This window comes from Vipera ursinii (assembly GCF_947247035.1).
Source record: "Vipera ursinii genome assembly, chromosome: 1".
Lineage (NCBI taxonomy): Eukaryota > Metazoa > Chordata > Lepidosauria > Squamata > Viperidae > Vipera > Vipera ursinii.
The window spans coordinates 232765113-232778667 of NC_139512.1; positions in this window are offsets into that span (position 1 = coordinate 232765113).

Sequence of the window (13555 nt, forward strand, 5' to 3'; positions counted from 1 at the left end):
GTGCCGGAAAAGGAGAAGCAAGATAACGACCGCGGTGTTGCAATGTATAATTACAGTGAGGCAGAGAGTCATCTTGAAAAGTGAAAGTGACAGATGTGAAGGGGGGTGCAAGTATAATATGCGGGTCAGCCCTCAATTGAGCTGCCGCTAAAGAGTAAAGGCAAAGACATAGAGTCAGCAGCAGGGGAAGGCTTTGTGATGGCATGATAGGGCCGTACGCAACGTGCAGGGACCCACAATGTGCGATCTGGAAGTTGGACTGCAGCGTAGCCTTTTCCCCAGGTGATCAGGGGTACCGGTCCTTTCCAAGCAGGATCTGGTAGTTGCCTATAATAAACAGAAGGTCTGGAGGTTGGACAAGGAGGGTTAGAAAAATGTCGAGAAGCGGCTGAAGTAGCTGGTGACCCTGTAAGGTTCAGAAAATTGAGAGTATAAAGACAAACATTAAGAACATTTTGCAACACTGGGAGTGTCGGGGGGCTTACGCCTTTTGCCCCTAAATATCGTTGCAATGCATTTTTGAGTGTTTGATTTGTGCGTTCCACAATAGCTTGCCCTTGGCTATTAAATGGAATACCAAATTTGTGTACAATGTCCCATCGATAGCAAAATTCCGAAAATGCAGTACTTGTGTATGCAGGACCATTGTCAGTTTTTAAAATTTTAGGACATCCCAGTGTTATGAAAGATCTAATACAATGATTGATTGTTTGTTTGGCCGTTTCCCCTCTTTGTAGGGTGGCCATGATAAAGCCTGAATACGTATCTACGGATACATGAATATACTTCCAAGGGGCAAATGGAGGGAATTGTGTAACGTCCATTTGCCAAGTCTCACAAGCTTGTGTACCCCTAGGATTTACTCCTTCAGGGATACTTCGAGCTTGAAGACTACAAGTAGGGCATTGTTGAATGATTGCAGCAGCTTCTTGGTGTGTGAGTCCGAATTGCTTTACAAGAGCCTTTTTGTTTTGATGAAAATATGAGTGACTTTCTCCGGCTGTTAAAGCACAAATCTGTAAGACAGATTTACAGGCTTCATCCGCCATGTGATTCCCTTCTGATAGGAATCCTGGAAGATGTTGATGACTCCTAATGTGTGCTACAAATAATGGTGTTGTCCGTTTTTGTAACAATTGTTGCAGCTGTAAAAATAAATTCATTAATGATGGTGATAAAGAAGGAGAAATATAGGCATCAAAAATTGAAAAAACAATGTTGGCAACATAAAGACTGTCTGTGATTATATTCAATGGCTGATTTTGAAAAATGGAAAGAGCCAGATTAAAAGCAGCTAATTCAGCTTGTTGAGCTGATGATTGTCCCGTAGTGAGACGTTTGTGCCATGTGGAATCAAGTTGCCAAACACATGCCCCAATGGCTTTTGAACCATCCGTAAACACTGTTAGTGCCTGCGGGATAGGTTGTTTTGCTATTGGATTAAAAATTGTAGTTGGGATTGTTTTGATCAATTGTAATCGAGGGTCTGTTGGGAGATGGCAAGATAATTTTCCATTCCAATTTTCAAGAGCAATTTGAAGGACATCTGAATTTACAAACATCTCTTCCCATTGTGTCAATCGGAAGGGGAGATAAATTGTGTCTATTTCCAGACCCATCATTGCCTTTGCCCGTTTTCGAGCTTTGGTGAAAAGAGCAGCAAGTTGGGTGATTCGAGAAAAAATAGAAGTTTTTGGAGTGTGAGACAGGTGTAACCATTCCAAGATTAAAAGTTTTTTACTGCTACTAATTTGCATAAGAATCCCTGTGTACAATTGCGGAGTAGAAAGAACAGCCAAAGATATTGGAATGTTGGCCTCTAATCGATCCACCCACAAAGTGCGAAGGGCCAGATTAACCTCTTGAACCACTTGTAATTGATGTGAATCTAGGATGATTTTATCTGCAGGATGCTTGGGGCCTATTAAGGCCTTAAATAAAGGAGATAAGATATTAGTAGGAAGAGAGAAATAAGGTCTAGCCCAATTCAAAGTACCAAGATATTGTTGTAATTTGACCAAGGTAGTAACTGGTCCAATATTTAAAAGTGGAAGATCGGGGGCAGCCGCAGCTGCAAGTACCTTATGACCCAAATATTGTACCGGATATTGCGACTGTATTTTGTCTGGGGCTATAAAAAGACCAGCAGAATTTAAAAGCTGAGTAAGGAAAGGGATAGTTTGCATAACAGTACCTTTTGGTCCTTCTGCTGCAACTAGTATGTCATCCATATAGTGATAGACCAAGATTTTCGGATATTTTTGTCTAAATGGTTCTAAAACTTTATCTACATAGTATTGGCACATTGTTGGAGAATTTAACATTCCCTGAGGAAGAACTTTCCATTGGTACCTTTTAGTGGGTCTGCTATTATTAAATTCAGGAATGGTAAAAGCAAAAAGAAGACGGTCAGGTTCTGCAAGCGGAATAGAAAAGAAACAGTCCTTTAAATCAATTACAACAAGGTCATAATTTTGGGGAATCAAATTAGGATTAGGTAGGCCACATTGCAATGGGCCCATTGGTTGGAGAATGTCGTTGATCTTTCTGAGATCCTGTAGGAGGCGCCATTTTCCTGATTTCTTTTTGATGACAAAAATTGGTGTGTTATAAGGGCTAGTAGAAGGCTCAATATGACCCTGCTGCAACTGTTGTTGGACTAAATCTATTAAAGCAGTGAGTTTTTCAATAGGAAGTGGCCATTGATCTACCCACACAGGAAGACTAGATTTTAAAGCAAGTGACAAAGGTTTAGGCAGCATGTTTAAGGAATATGTAGAGTAGCCCGAAGTTGAGAAAGAAGATCTCGCCCCCAGAGGTTACAATGAAGAGGCAATACGTAAGGTTTAAGAAAAGCAGTAGCCGAAGAATCAGGAGTGGAGGCAGACAGCCAGTTAGTGCTAACCTTGGCAGCCTGTGCTCCTCCCACTCCCTGAACGGCAGAGGTATTGGTAAGAGGCCAATCAGCAGGCCATTCAGCTGTACGGATCACGGAAACATCAGCTCCTGTATCTATTAGACCAGAAAAAGAACGGCCTTGTAAGGAAACAGTAAGAAAAGATTTAGAAACATGAATAGGTTGATGCAAAGAAAAAACACCAGGGGTATCGTCAGTTGGTGGCGACAGAAAAATTAGTGTGGCGACTTGTGTGCCTGCTTTAAGGTGGAAGGTCCTATCGCCATAGGCAGATAAAGAAAGATTATGAAGTGAAGTAGAGTCATAAAGGAAAGGAGCAGCGACTACTCCCTCAACAATTAAAACAGAATTAGGAATAAGTAAAGCCGGAATATTAGAGGGGACAGGCTTCTGTAATGTAATTGATAATGGCATGGTAAAAATTGATCCAGGATCATCATATGTTATATCTGAAGTTAAAGTAACAGGCAATGAAAATGTATTTGAAGATTGAGTGTTTGCCAAATCAAAAGGAAGTGTGGAAATAGTTTCAACCTTTGGAGTGGGGCTGGTTGATCGCCCCATGTCTAGTTTCCCTGGTTTTGTTGAATGGAAACATTTGCTCGACATTGTGAAGCCCAGTGGAAGCCTTTGCGGCAACGTGGGCAAACTGTTTTTGGCTTTGGGTTGGGGGGTGGCTGTGGTCCCCGTGCTTGGCCACGAGGCGCACCCCCTCCCCCAGGTTGTCGACACTGATTTTTGAAGTGACCCGGTTTGCCACAGTTAAAACAATTCCCTGTTCTTGTAATAGGAAAAGCTTCCGGAGAAGTTTCAGGAGATGTTTTATTAGTAGAAATAACTGCCGCCAGTGCTTGCATCTTATAGGAAGTTGTCCCTACACTGCGACAGAGTTCTAAAAATTCTGCAAGTGTAACTCCTGGTTTGTTAGCAATGGGTTGTAAGACTTTCTGACAGTCATCATTAGCATTGCTATAAGCCAATTTAATAATCAATTCATCCCTGCCAGCTTTATTATCAAATTGTCGTTCTAATGCCAATTGAAGGCGACTAATAAATGTAGCATATGGTTCCATAGGTCCTTGAACAATTTTAAGAAAATTTTGAGCAGATTCTCCAGAGGCATCATCTACGTGGCGTAAAGCTGCCATTGCACAAAGATGTATTATGGCAAAAGCACGCCGGGGACAATTTTGCTGTTGAATTAAGGTGGCAAATTGACCGATGCCCAACAAGTGATCACGTGTTACACCCTGAGGGAGTCCTTTTCAGACCTCAGATTCAGCATTTTTTTGGTATTCTGATTGCCAGATGACATATTGAGCAGGAGTTAAAAGCATAGAAAAAAGAGTTTTCCAATCATAAAGTAGCATTGTCGAATTGGCATCTACTAATGAATTAAGTAATCCTTTAACATATGGGGATTGGATACCATATTCTTTTACTGCCATTTTCAAATCTTTTAATAATTTCATAGGTATATTTTGATGAATTGCGGGACCCCCTCCCGGGGCTATACTTAAAGGGTAAAGAGAAGTTTCTTCAGGAGAATTCATCAGAAAAACGGATGAAGTTAGAAGATTTGTTAATTGGCCTCCTGGCAATAAGGTTGGAGAAGAGGAGTCTAGAAATTCAGAGGAAGATGGAGAAGGCAAGGAAGGTTTCTCAGAAGATGTGGTAGAAGGTGCAGAAGGATAGGGTGGTGGTGCTTCAGGTGAAGACGAAAGATCAGAAGAAGGATCAAGAGGTTTAGAAGTAGAAGATGTCAGATCTAGAGGAGATGGCAAAAGTTTTAATGCTGCCATCACTGCTTGCCATGCGGACAGAATGTCAGCAGGCGCCCTGGGATGATTGTGAAGATATTTCCCTAGTTTTTCCCAGGTTACAACAGACAAAGTGCCTGATTCCGGATAAGCCGGACAATTTTTGTTAATATATCGTAAAAGTTTTGTTAAAAGTCTCTTTCCTACAGGATGGACCATGGTGCCATTGTGTTTTTGAACAAAATTAGCATTCTGCACTATATTAAAAAGTTCGTCCCTATGCCCTGACGAAACTTTGGAAAGTGGAGAGCCCATTTACTCACGATTTGAAGCCTTCTCCGAGGTGCGTGGAAAATGAGAGTGCAGGTAGCACACGCCTGGACAGGAGTCGTGCTGTGGAGTTGAAGCTGCGATCCAACGGACGAGCCCCCAGTTGTTGCGATGAACGACCGGTCAGGGTTCTGGCTTCAACTCTTAGAGCCCCTTGACAGGGGTGAGAATTTGGAGGGACCCTCACGAGGGTGTGCACCTTGAATAAGGAAGGATCTTGCCCTTTACCACCGACCCAGCATGCCGGAAATTCCAACGGTCATACTTGGGAACTGCGGATAGTTCAGAAGCAAAGTCCTAGGACAGACTGAGACACCAACACAAGTTTGCTCAAGGTGAGAGCACAGAAGTGCCCGGGGTGGATGTTATGCCCCCGAATACCTCTGGACATTCTCCTTTATTAGGCTGTTTCATTTGGGAGGGGGGAAAAAACACTCATGGAAGGTCAAAGGGGAACATAGCTCATGGTATACAATTGCTAATGAAGAAAGCAAAGGTCATAATAAAACATAGTTTATGCTAACAGAGAACTGCTAATGAAGAGGGCAAAGGTCATTACAGGAAACAATAATGCATAGCTATCCATACAAATGTTAACAAAGTTGACAGGGATTATTGCAGGAAGACATAACTTGAGGCAGAAATAATTGCAGGAGACAGGGCTAAATACAAATGCTAACAGGGAAGACAAAAGGTTATCACAGGAAGACATAATTTTGAAGCAGAGACAGTTTCTTGAAGCATGGGCAATTTACACATGTGAATCAGAGACAGGAATGTGGTTGTAAATAAGAAAAGAGTTTTATCACCAGAGGCAGAGATGGAATGTAGGAATGTGGCCTTACAATTGCAGATTAGGTAGAACTGAATGCAGGAATGTGACTTAACGATTGCTAATTGGGGAAAAGGCAGAAGTGTTAAACTTTTTCAAAGAAGGTCTTTCGCAGGCAGAGAAAAGCAGATTTTACACTGGCAGAAATATAATCACTAGAGACAGGAAGGGAGAATTCTGTGATTTTTAATATAGGAATAAAAAAGGTCTTTTGTAGGTCTGGGTTCTCTACAGTATAATATCTCAATTGCATTTTGTTTTTATTACATCACTGCATTTTCCTCCTTCGTGTAAGTTTTTTATAGCTATACCCAACAACAGTTTGTTGTGTAATATTGTTATTTAAATACAAAGGTTTACAGTTTCTTTAAGTGGACTGAAGAATCAGAATGAAGCCAAGTTACTAAATATATCAGAAATAAAACAAAACAAAACAAAACAATGGCTGTATCTGCAAACTGCAGAGTTAATGACAGGTAATTTATATACATTATTTGTTTGATTATACTGTATGTCATCAAGTCAGGGATGACTCTTGCTAACAGAGTACAGTAGACATTATATTTCCCTTGTATGTCATCTCCTCCCCAGATAAGCATTCCCCAATCCTGAACAGCAGAACCTGAATGGTATTACTTAATTTATATAATCAAAATCAGCATTTTATCAAAGAATAATAAAATCACAAGCAGCTGTTCATGGGTAAAAAGAAAAATGATGTTTTTATGTTATGGGTGGCTAACTTTTTGGTGATTGATGGCTGCACTTAATATTTTGAAGGAGCTGAGGATGACAAAAGGGCTGGAAATTATATTGTTTCTAAAATTGGGTTGTATGAAGACATTACATGGGAGAAATATTGTTTTAAGAAATGCACTATACTCCTTTGTTGATTTGAATTACAATTTGTAGGTGTCGCCATAACCCAGTACTGAGATTCAGACGAAGTTGCTCCAGCTTAACCAGTGGAATGTTAGACTCAAGAGCAAGGGTCTTCAAACTTGGCCCTTTTATGACTTGTGGACTTCAACTCCCAGAATTCCTCAGCCAGGCACGCAATGACATTCCTTGCCAAGCAAGAAGTAACTCAATTAAAATTAAAGACAGCTGGCTGAAATCTGATGTAAGAGGCAGCCCCAACCTGTGTTTCTCTGTTGGAAACAACACTGATGTGTTGTTCCTATACATTTTGCTTATATCCCAGAATTCTGAAATTTGTATAGGCTGATAAATCTGACTTGGTTCTCTGAACTTTGGATAGGATTTGGGTTTCTGTGCATTCCTATTGAAAGCAAAACTATCCACACAAGCTTTCTTTCCAGGAGATTCTGTTACACAAAAACAATGCTGGTTTTCCCTCAACCTTTAGTAAATTGCTATTCTCAGTTAGCAACTGTGTGAGAGAGTGTTTGAAACCTGAAACAGGAGGGGTGCATCCCTCCCCAGAAGGAGACTCTTCAGCCTCAATTGTGATAGGAATATGTTCTGTGCATTTAGCAGATGTTGGGCAAACCTCAAAATGTTTTTCTAAGTCTTAATGCTTCTGAGGTGTATCATACTTATTTGTAATACTCAGAGTCATTTACAAAGACCAGTCCACAATTGTACATTTGGATGCTTTTCTTGGGGTAAGAAGAAAGAGAATAGCATATAATATAAGGTGAATTTCAAAAAATGACCATCTATTCATTCTTCAGTTATTTCCTTTTAGCTGTTATATTTTAGCGTTTTATTAGACATCTGCCAGAAAATAGCATTTAATATTTATTCAGTATGGTCTTAAAATACCAGGTGGAGAAAGAAGAAAGAGAATATGTGAAAGGAAAAAATAAAATAAAATGTGGTCTATAAATTATGAAACTTTTCAGTCTCATTAAATGATTGATCAAGAAATATGCTGAATCTTCATAAAATTCTGAGGTTGAAGATTTGTCCTTTGTCTTTTGCTAGCTTAACAAGGGGGAGGACAGAGAGACTTTAAAAAATGCATGCTTGGGCAAGCAGCCATCCTTTTCTTCTAGGTAACTTCTATTTTTACTCAATGTTCACAGAGTACATATTTTAGGAAGAGACACCTGGCTCTAATCAGACAGAACATAATGCCATTGGTTCATTTTGTCTTGGAAGTTTAAATCCCTACCATGTCTTAAAAATCTCCTTCAAACAAAGTTCAACTCTTAGGAACTTCATGGACATGTCTGTATAGTTTTCTTGGCAAGAACATCAAATGAATTCATTACTATTTCTTCTATAATATGAGCATGGATGTGTATGTGTGCATATCTCTGTGTGTAGATATACTTGATCTTAGCCTTCTTTAGGAACTGTGGCCAGGTGAGATCAGCCAGATGCTTCTACATGCTAGAACATATTCTGACATAACATTTTAAAAAATGAGGGGGGGAGAGGATTATTATGAAAAATGATAGCCAGCACAGGTTTGTTAAAAACAGATCATGCCAAACCAATCTTATTTCATTCTTCAATAAAGTGACTAAACTAGTAGACCAGTGAAATGCTGTGGACATAGTATACTTAGATTAAAGTAAGGCATTTGATAGACCACAACCTACTCCTTGGTAAGCTAGAAAAAGATGGAATAGACAACAACAACACCAGATGGATCTGTAGCTGGCTGGCAAAGCATACTCAAAGAGTAGTCCTCAATGGAACTACATCCACAAGGAGAGAAGTAAGCAGTGGGGTACCACAAGGTTCTGTCTTAGGCCCAATACTCTTCAATATCTTCATCAATGATTTAAATGAGGGAACTGAAGGGGAACTCATTAAATTTGCAGATGACACCAAACTTGCAGGAGTAGCCAACACCTTAGAAGACAAACTCAAGATTCAAAAAATTCTTGACAAACTAACAATGAGCCCTATCCAACAAAATTAGTTTAAATGTGGAGAAAAGCAAAGTTTTACATTTAGGCAGGAAAAATCAAAGGTACAAGTACAGATTGGGCAAGACCAGGCTTAAAAACAGTAGCTGTGAGAGGGACCTTGGAGTCCTAGTAGACAATTACTTGACTATGAGCTTGCAGTGTGCAGCAGCAGCCAAAAAAAGCTAATACAATCCTGGTTTGTATAAACAGAGGGATATAATCAAGATCATGCAAAGTATTAGTACTGGTTTATAAAACCCTAGTAAGACCACACCTGGAATACTGCACCATATCACAAAAAAGATGTTGAGAGTTTGGAAAAAAAATTCAAAGAGCAACTGAGATGATCAAAACCTTATGAATAATGGCTGCAGGACTTGGGTTTGGCTAGTCTAAAGAAAAGAAGAAATAGGGGAGAAATGATATCAGTATTCCCGTATTTGAGTGGCTGCCACGAAGAAGAGGGGGACACATTATTCACCAAAGCACCAGAGGGCAGGACAAGAAACAATGGTTGGAAATTGATCAAAGAGAGAAGCAACCTGGAATTAAGGATAAACTTCCTGACAGTGAGGACAATTAATCAGTGGAATAGCTTGCCCCCAGAAATTGTGCATGCTCCATCACTGGAGATTTTTAAGACAGCTAGACAGTCACTTGTCTGAGATGGTATAGGTTCTCCTGCTTGAGCAGGGGGCTGTACTAGAAGGCCTCCAAGGTCCCTTCCAGATTCTCTTCTCTTCTCTTCTCTTCTCTTCTCTTCTCTTCTCTTCTCTTCTCTTCTCTTCTCTTCTCTTCTCTTCTCTTCTCTTCTCTTCTTTCAATGTCCTCTCATGAGCTAACTATACCACTGATAGAAAATATATTTAGTCACATGTTTTGCTATGTATAAGAGTAGATAGAAAATCAATATACTATTATGATTGCAGTGTTAGGGGGTATATATTGCTCTCAAAATTCTAAGAGGAATAAATTCTCCTTAGAGTGATGCCCCTTGGACACTCACATTTCTTATTTATTTATCTGTCAAATTTAGAGACTACCCATCTCACTCTCAGAGTGACTCTGGGCAGCATACAATTAAAAGCAAAAATGATAAAACATGGAATCTGCTCTTTTCTCTTAACGTGTTCGTTTTGCCCCTCTTTTATGTCAGAGAACCATACAATTCATACCACCACAAATTGGTGTATTATTGCAGAATAATCGACTGTTCCATGGGTACTTGTGTCATATCTATGTACCACACGGGCATTTTTGGGAGGGGAAGGACTAGCTTGAGAAGGGTACATATTCACATCTTCTCAATCATTCTAGGTACCTTTGGCTGTTCAGCAGTAACTGCTGTGGGTCCTTCCTCTTGTTTCTTGGCAGCTTCCATGTACTTATAGGTTTCCCAAAATATGTCATGATGTGGATGATCCAGAGCTCGCAGAATCACTGGCCACGTACAGCAAGAAAAGTAGCACTCGTGTAATGGAGTGTTTGGATGACCTTAGGGAATAGAGGAAAGAGACACGCCCTAGACAACCATCTGACAAGAGAGGCAGGAGCCTCCATGGCTTAATGGTTAGAGAAAGAAAATTAAGAAGGACTTGCTCTAATGGATCAAGCAGTTTAAAATGGTGATAGGTAGCTTGTAGTTTCAGACGTCAGGTTTCTGTTAATTAGCCTTACTCCCCCCCCCCCAAAAAAAGTAGAATTAGTTCATCTAATTGTGTTTCCTGTCTGGTTTACCTGAAAGAGCTGGCACTCATGGAAACTGCTAAAAATAGCTGTGTCAGTAGGAAGGGAGCACAGCTAAGTGGCAATGCCTATGATTTTGACACCAAAATTCCTATATTCAATCCATCCACCCATGACCTGCACTTCATCTATAAAATTCCTGCATGTTGAAATTATCACAGAATAATAAACATAATTTGGTTAATTAAAATCAATAAGACATAGTATCATTTTCATTTAAAAGGGCCATATTAGTGTATGACTTATGCCTCAAACCCCAGAGAGCAGATGATACTGAGAGTATGCTACGTTTAGTGACATGGGCACTGAATCTCACCAGGTATGAGATATTTTCTTAAATATGCTTTCATAACTGATTTTTTTTAAAAAAATTGTTGGCTTGGGAATTATTCACGGAGATCAACTGAACACTGATTATTTTGAAGCCATCTTCAGAAAAGATCTTGCACCATGGGACAAGAGCCTAATTAAGGAAGACAATTTCTGTCCTGGATCTCCCTTGCTGTTCAAAATCAGACTTTGAACATAACCAATTAAACCATTAATTTACGTAATGCACATGTTCAGATCATGCCTTGCTGATCAGTAATTGTATTGGGCTGTGCACTATCTCTATAAATCATTGTATTGTAGCTAACTTAAAGAACACATTTTGGAAAAAACCTGAAAATTTTTTTCAGTGTTTTCCTGTATTTGCTCTTTTTAGATAGATAGATAGATAGATAGATAGATAGATAGATAGATAGATAGATAGATAGATAGATAGATAGATAGACAGATAGACATAAAGAACATTTATCATAAAGAACATATATCATAAAGAACATTTGCATGGAAACTGTATTTGTTTCCCTTTTCAAGAATGCTTCAACAGCTTATTTCCAGCCTAAACCCACAATGCTTTGCTTTTACTGGAATTATCAGTAATATAACATTCATAATAAAATGATTTGCCATTTTTCTAAAAAAAATCAGTTTATATTTCTATATATTATAAAGCAAAAAAGATAAGAGACTGCAGATTATGTTTAGCCCTGCAAATGCATATTTCACATTTTTTTGTTCTGCTGGATATAGATTGCTTGAAAATTATTATATTATAAAATGTAAGAAAGGAGTAAGATTCAATATATATTTTATGTCACAAAAAGACATGAAGCAGATTGTACATAATACCTTCTGGTGCACTGATATGTATTTTGCATAGCAGAATCTGGAATATACACTTACACACTCATACTCTGTATATGTTGGTATACAGATCACTTTTAAGTCCTTTATTATCTGTGTTTGTATCCCAAAGCTCTGTGAAATTCTGTGAAGATAGGGGCTGCCTTAAGATTGACTGGGCTAAAACCCATGTTACCTGGACAGAGGAACAATGGGACAGTGTTATTTGGAATGATGAGACCAAGATCTCTCTGTTTGGTGGTGATGGCATAAAATACGGAAAGAGAAGAATCAGAGAAGATTTGCATCCTGACTGCCTTACATGTACCATGAAATACCCAGTCAGTGTTACGATGTGGGGTTGTATGACATCAAGAGGTGTGGGCAGAATTTGTGTGATTAATGGAAATATAAATGGCCAAAAATACATTAATGAAATACTTGAGCCCAAACTGAAGCCTTCCGCACATGATATTTTCCAAGACAATGAAGCATTTATATTTCAACAGGATTCAGCTACATGTCATGTTGCTGCTGTGTGCAAAAGGTGGTTTCAAGATAATCATATTCCACTGCTGGAATGGCCTGGGAATAGCCCAGACCTTAACCCAATTGAAAATCTATGGAGGCGACTAAAAAAACTTGTTAGTCAGAAGCAACCCAGCAATAAAACCCAGTTGATAGAAGCAATCATTCAATCTTGGTTTCATATTATAACATCTGCAGAACTAAAGGACTTGGTTCATTCCATGGGAAGATATTGTAAGGCTGTAATTCATGCTAAAGGTTACCCAACTAAGTATTAACTGACATGGTGATAATTTTTGTATATCTTGTTTTTTCTAGGTGTTTAACTTTTCTTCTTTATAACTGCTATTCTAATAGCAAATCCTTCATAAAAGTTATTGCACTACATTCTTTATTAAATTATCTTTCCATTGATATATAATTTTATGGTACTACTCCAAAAAAGTAGTGTTATTAGCCATCAAACCTCAAGTGTACATACACTTTTCGCAAAAGGTTTCCACAATTTTGGCCACTACTGTAATATCAAGGCATTATACAGAATGACAAGAACTATGCAGGTGAAGTATGAAAAGAGACTTGAAAAGTGTTAAAGTTAGGGCTGAAAAGATTCATATGAAAATGAAAGAAAAAATGCAAAATAAAGTACAGGACTGTTCTTACTAGGGAAAAAAACCCCAAGATAAAAAGACCATTTTTGACCTACTTGTTGCAACAAGGGAGGCTAGAATGACATTTTAGTAGGAGTATTTTATACTTTGCTTGTTTGCCTTTTGGCGTTGCATAGAATGCCTAGGTAATGTGTGAAATATTAAACATTTCATACTTTGATATCCCATTGTTGGCATTCTACAGATTTCCTAGGCCTTCTGTAATGTTGTATAGATTGTTCTTCCATGCTCACTCTTAAATTATTTCTTGACATTCAAAGAAAGGCTGGGTCATTTAAAGGAAAATGGTAGAGCTCCTAGACAGAAGATTTAATAATCTGAAGGAATGGGAGTAATCATTATTTATTTATCTGCATACTTTCAGTCTGTTGGTATAAAAGCTGACTATAACTTTAACACCAAATCTTTATTACTTCATTACAGAAACCTGTTTCTCATTCTTGACTTCAACTCATTCCTTTTCAACTGATCAGCTGCTTTCTCTCGATTGTTCTTATTTTTTAAACTTTAAGATCCAGGAGATATATTACCTGCCCCTTTTTTTTAATACTTTGGCATCAAGTTTAACTTTTTCTTGATTTGTGGTTAGGCTTATCGTAGATGCTCCATCATAACACAGTCCTGTGAATGCTACTCATAAATTATTTTCTGTTATTCTATATAAAGCTACATTTTTTCAATCACTGCTCAGTTTGATGAATTGATTCAAAATG